Here is a 6,000-nt window from a genome sequence, read left to right as displayed (position 1 = left end):
CTAGTGAGCTCGCCTCCCATAGGCATTCGGTGGTGGTGGGTGGCAAAGGCAGTCTCAGTGTTTCTGGGGTGCAAGTTGAGTATTTGGAGCCAGGCACTATGAAAATCTTGGAAAGTTTCTGATAAACCAGAAACCAAGAACACCAAAGCAATCATTTGTTAGTTGCATCTGCAAAGACGAACGTGGCAGAGTGGATTCTGCTGTCACAGATGACGCTGCTTTTAGTGAAAGGGCAGACAGGAGAGGTGCTTGGGCTGTGCCCACCGCCCACCCCCGAATCGGCCTCCAAAAGGAGGAAGCTGCTGATAGGGCAGGTGAGGGCAGTGGGAGGAGCTCTGTTTTGAAGATGAGACCCGCTTCTGCCTCCGTCAGCCATGTGCCCTCAGCGAGTCACCGTGCCTCAGTTTCCCTCTGTGGAAGGCAGTAATGAGCATCATGTCTACCAGCCAAAGTCAAGGTCGAGAATGAGGGCAAACGAGGGAGGCGCTGTGCGTCAGTGTTAGTTGGACTTAGTCCAGTTCTTGTGTTGGGTGGTCGTCCACAGCCTCGATTCATCATCATTTGTGGAGGATGATGGCCCTGGAGCCGCAGGGGAGAACTAAGGCAGGCTGCGGCTCTTCCTGGCATCTGACTGAGCTGCCTGCCCTGCCCGCCTCCTCTCTGTGGCAAGGGCAGCCTCTCTCCCCTCCCAGGGCCTTGACACTGGCTGGTCCCACTATCCGCCCATATCCTACGCACCCCCTTTCCCCAACACGCTCCAATTCACACTCCAGGTCTGTGCTTCCTTGGGCACCTGCCGGCACCAAGTTCCGGGCATCTGCACGCCTATGCCAACCTCAACTTCTTGGAGGTCCTCCGCACCCGCTTCCTGATTTATTCTGCATTTTTCACCCGAATGCTGAATGAGGGCTCTGGCTCAAGCCCTGACTAGTTGTCATAGAGGTCACGGAACTCCCTGTGCCTCAGTTTCCCTAGGTGTAAAGTGGGACCCACATGGCCCCCACCTCCGGGGGTCGTCCTGACGCGTGAGAGGGAGGATGCGCGGAGGCCCTGGGCAGCCCCGCAGGGGCCGGGAGCGCGTTCATCTTTCTGTTGTCTGGACTACAAGATCGATGCCCAGGCAAGCTTCGCAGCTCCCCGGCTCGCAGGGGGCCCGGTCCCTCAGGATCTCCCCGCCAGCCCGGGATCCCCGAGAAGGGACCGCACGGCCAGCGCGCAGGGCACACCCGGAGTGGAGCGGAGCACGGCGCGGGGCACATAGTGGGTGCTGGGGGCGGCGGGGCCCGCAGGGGGCCAGGCCAAGGCGCGCCCGCTCTCCTCCTCCCTCGCATGCTCCGCGCAGGAACGCTCAGCCTGCCCACACGATCTTAGGGTGCATCTGCTGCCAGTGACCCCCATTCCCACAACAAAAGCGCTCGTCTGCCCGGGGCCACCTCCCTCGGAGCAACTGGGACGCGCGGCGGACGAGGGGGGGGGGGCCCTTCCCCCCTTCCCCCCTTCCCCCCTTCCCCCCTTCCCCCCTTCCCCAGGGCTGCAGCCCGAGAGGCTGGCTCTAGAGCCGTCCCTGGTAGGGGCAGGTGTGCAAAGACCCAGGGCCCGGGACAGCCGCCGCGGTCCCGCGGGGACCGGGACCGGAATGCGGTCGCATAAGGGCTGCAGGGGACCCTAAGGTGGCGCCCGCGGGGCGCGGGCGACGCCGCCTCAGCCGCGATTTAAAGGGCAGCGAGGGCGGAGGGATCCCAGCCGCCTACCGGCCGGCCGCGAATCCCTCCGCCACGAGGAGAGGCGACGGCTCGCGCTGAATCGCCCTTTGTCCCTCCGCCGTCGGGAGCGCCCGGCACAGAACTCGCTCCCCGCGCGTGCCCGCGTCCCGCACAGAGCCCCGTGGAAGCGCCGCGGCGGCTGGGCCGGGCGGGAGGCGCGCGCACACTGTGGCGGCTGCGCCGCACGGTGTCCCTCCGCCGTCGAGGCCGCGGCCTTCTTTTCGTATCCTTCCACCGTGCCCGGGCGGGGTCCGGGCGGCTCACCGGGGGCGGCGACGCGGCGGCGGTGCGGGCGGCAGGGCTGCGGGGAGATGAGGTGAGGACGCCCGGGAACCGGAGGCGGCACCGCGCGGCGCACGGACCTGGGACCCGGAGTCCTGAAGCCGGCGGACGGTTTTCGTACGGGCGGCCGTGCGCGAGGCGAAGGTGAGGCCCCGGGTGGCGGGGCGCGGGGGCGGCCGCCGGGAGCGAGGCGAGCCGAGGCCGGGGGCGCTGGGGGCGCGACGGAGGCGGCGGCGGCGGCCGGTTGGGGGCAGGGGGCTCGGCCGCTGCGGGGACTCATTTTTCCCGTCAGCGGAGGGAGCGGGCGGTGCTGCGGCCCGCGCCGCCATCTTGGATTTTACTCTCCATTTTTCTCTGGAATTATTTTTGGTGATTAATTTTCTGGGGGGACTGGGACGGGGGCCCGGCGGCGCGGCCCCGCATCGCAACGGCCGGGCAGCGGGGCCTGGGACGCGCCCCGAGGAGGAGCGGGGCGGCGCGGGAGGTGAGTTGGGGGAGGGGCGGGCGCCGGCGAGGGTGTGCGGGGGGCGGCCTTGGTGACGGGGCGGGCGGGGACGTGGGGGACCGCGGGCCCAGGCCGGTCGCAGGGCCGCCGGGGCCAGGGCGGGTGGGGTAGGGGCCGGGCGCAAGCGGCCGGGCGCGGGGGGCGGGGCTGCGGCCGGGCCGGTGCGGGGCCGGCGCGGGGCCTGCGCGGGGCCTGCAGTGGTGGCCGTGGCCGGAAGGGAGCGGTAGCGGCCGCCGGGCAGCGTCGGGGCCGGGCCCGCGGCCGCACGAGGGGAGCAGCCCCGCCGCTCGCGATTGGGGGACTCTGTTTTCCCTTTTCTCCAATGGGCAGCCGTGAACCGTCTCGCCCAATCTGCTCCCACTGCCGCGCTGAACTTTTTGTTTTTGTTTTGGCCCGAGCGCATTTCGGAGCCCTCCCGAGCTCGTCCTGCAGCCCACCCTCCTCCCCGACGGCGCCCCTGGCCGTGGCCCGGCGACCCCGCGGCCGCTGCCTCCCCTTTGTGCTTTATCCGCTCTCCCTTCGTCTCTTGGTGTCTGTCTGTCCTTCCACGTATCCGCGGATGATGTGCACCGTTGTCACCTCCGCCTTGGAAGGAGGAACAATGACAACTCGATGCAACTTGCTGGATTAAGATAGAAACAAGTTGGGTGCTGAGAAATTCAGTCTATTTGGGTTTATTGGACCCGGGTCTGGAGCAGTAACTTACGGTTTATTAAGTGGTGGAACTTTCGGAATACTGGGGAGGTGAACATGTGTTCTTTGAAGTTAATTTTTAAGAATTTGCCAAATGAAATTTACCTGGAGTGGGGGGAGTTTTCCTTAGAATAGAGGGCAGGTGAATTAATTTGATTGATTGTGGTTGTGATGTGGACCTTTTTCGATTTAAACCAGTTTGATATAAAGTGTAGTTGAGGATGGCCATACAGGTCTGAACTTTGCTGTGTAGGATCTTTAGAGGAAGCAGTTGCCAGCTATAACTTTTTTCCTTTAGTCTTTAATATTAAGAACACGCCTATAATATTGATAATTAGTAGTAAAAAGTATTTTCAAAAGAGGAGGAAACCATTTTTGCCTGAAATAATTACAGATAATGTGTGCATGTTGAAATACATAAATTGCTGCTTGCTGTAAATACAGATTTATTGTGTATCTGAAGGTTTAGCAATTTGAACCAGAGGTGTGGCCCTGTCCCTCTTGGAGCGCCTTATATTCCCAGGTTAGAGTCCACAAACGCTCTAATCCCGGGTTGTGTGGGAACTCCAGCCCATTTTTCACTTTGTAATTTCTAAACATTCGACATTCTGGTCCCTCTCCCAAGCTCTGGCTCCAATAGCTTCCCATACCTGGTCCCTGTCGGCCGTGCCCTGCCCGGCATTCCTCCACCCCTTTTCTCCACCCCGTACACTCTCGTCCTTCAGAAAGGCCCCGTGAGAATGTTGCTTCCTGGTGCAACCTTCACACACACAGCCGTTGGGGTGGTTTCTCGTGAGTTTTTGAGTCTCTTGTTATCTCGTCCGCTCACGGGCAGGTACAGAGTAGGTGCTCATAGACCCTTAATGAATGGGTTAATTTATTAATCTCCAAGTTGTCAAGCTTAATAGTTTGTATTAGTTTTTCAAAATAAATCCACTTTAATGTTATTTACAAACATAATTATATTTTAAAAACTGAGCTGGAGAGTGAAGGGAATATGGTAGATATTTCTTCAATAAGAGAGTAGGGTAGGGCTTGATTCTTTATCCATGATCATTTCCAAGTGCTCTCGCGCCTTTATTTTCATCTGCCTTCCCAAACACCCTGAACTGCTCATGCAGTGAACTTTTTATTCTCGCAGCAAATGCCAGGGGACAGTACTGGGGAAGGTGGAGGTGGATGGAGGGTAGCGGACTCTGACAGGGAGAGACGCGTGTGAAGGAGGTGTCCCGGTGTCTGCGTGTCTTTCAGCAGAGAGTTTGGTGGGTGGGGGATGTTGTTGGTGATTTTTCTCTTGGGTTATTTAAAAAGGAGGTTGAATCTGATTTTCCTTTACCTGATTATCAGTTTGTGGGTTTATAGGGCCTGGGTTCGTGGCCAGGTTGTGTGATAAAGAGATTTGTGTGTGTGGCATCTAAGCAGCTCCCTGTCCACAGGAATGCCCTTCCTATGGCTTACAGAGCAAATCCTTTCAGATAAATCGCCGTGGTCCCATTATTTCGTGTTTCTGTGTACCATGTATGAGCTTTACTTTCTCTCCATTGGCAGAATCCTTCTCCGTGGTCAGGAGTTCCCCGACTATGTCAGCCCTAGAACGCTCTGATGGTTAAGAATCTTCTGCACACTTTTGACGATAGGGACCATGTGTCCTCCCTCCGCTCCACCACCCTGTTAGCTACAATACTGCATGTTAAGTAAATGCAGGGGGTGATCCATTATGTGTCTGGATGGGGTTGATTTGGGGCTAGACAGTCTCCGAATGAGACAGACTTGAACACCAGGCCATCTTCTAGGGCCGTATGTCAAATGATGACTGCTGTGTAGAAGTGTAATTTTAGGAATAGTTGAAGGACCATGGAATAAGAATCAATACCATTCTCTGCTCTGTCACTGTTTGTATAAGTCATTGATAGGGCCTAGACTCCGTCTACAAAACAACTCTGAGGTCACTTCCAATCCAAAATTGTATTAATGCTTCATCTTTTACACTTCACTGCCATCCTATTTTCTCCTAATAATTATTTTAATCATATTTTGACATCTCTCTAATTACCTTAGTTCATCTGCATGTTTCATGTAGTTTTGCCTCCTTTTTTTGAAATGTCATTATGAGATAATCAGTTGGGTTTTAGAATTGAGAGACTAGGGTATCAGTGCCCACCCCCCCCAAAGCTTGATTGGGGGCCTGTATGACTCCTACAATGCCAGTTGCATCTCTATAAGCTGTCTTAGTTTGTCTGTTGTAGTAGCACACTAAAGAAAACAGTACCGGCCGGGTACGGTGGCTCACGCCTGTAATCCCAGCACTTTGGGAGGCCGAGGCGGGTGGATCACGAGGTCAGGAGATTGAGACCATTCTGGCTAACACGGTGAAACCCCGTCTCTACTAAAAATACAAAAATTAGCCTGTAGTCCCAGCTACTCTGGAGGCTGAGGCAGGAGAATGGTGTGAACCCCGGAGTTGGAGGTTGCAGTGAGCAGAGATGGCTCCACTGCACTCCAGCCTGGGCGACAGAGCGAGACGCCGTCTCTTAAAAAAAAAAAAAAAAAAAAAGGAAAGAAAACAGTACCTAGATCCGGGGATCATTTGCTGGTGATAAACCTCTAGGTGGTACACGTGGCTCAAGCACTGGAGTAAACCCCAGACTGCAGTTTAAAGATGAAGGTTTTAGACCCAGCCTTGCCACTTAGTAGCACTTTGAGTTTAGGAAAGCAATTCGTTTCTGAGCTTTAGCCTCCTTGTTGTAGTGCTAATAC

The 6,000-nt window shown here is 56.9% G+C and overlaps 1 protein-coding gene across 7 annotated transcripts in view; it reads left to right on the top strand.

The window, feature by feature from the left end:
- The first annotated feature begins 2,051 nt into the window (after positions 1–2,051).
- The window catches only part of KMT5B (lysine methyltransferase 5B), a 58,741-nt gene continuing 54,792 nt past the window's right edge, over positions 2,052–6,000 (top strand). For 3 of the 7 annotated variants that reach the window (XM_019037279.3, XM_019037277.3, XM_031015984.3), the window contains exon 1: positions 2,052–2,189. The gene's annotated coding sequence lies outside the window, so the exon portion shown is untranslated. Of the gene's footprint in view, positions 2,190–2,345; positions 2,530–3,107; positions 3,193–6,000 lie in introns of those variants that run through there. The other 4 variants (XM_019037280.4, XM_055354643.2, XM_031015981.3 and 1 more) reach the window with 4 other exon arrangements.

The sequence above is a fragment of the Gorilla gorilla genome, chromosome 9, assembly GCF_029281585.2.
Source record: "Gorilla gorilla gorilla isolate KB3781 chromosome 9, NHGRI_mGorGor1-v2.1_pri, whole genome shotgun sequence".
In the NCBI taxonomy this organism is placed as follows: Eukaryota; Metazoa; Chordata; class Mammalia; order Primates; family Hominidae; genus Gorilla; species Gorilla gorilla.
The sequence above is the reverse complement of the archived record's forward strand: the minus strand, read 5'-3'. Positions and strand labels throughout refer to the sequence as shown.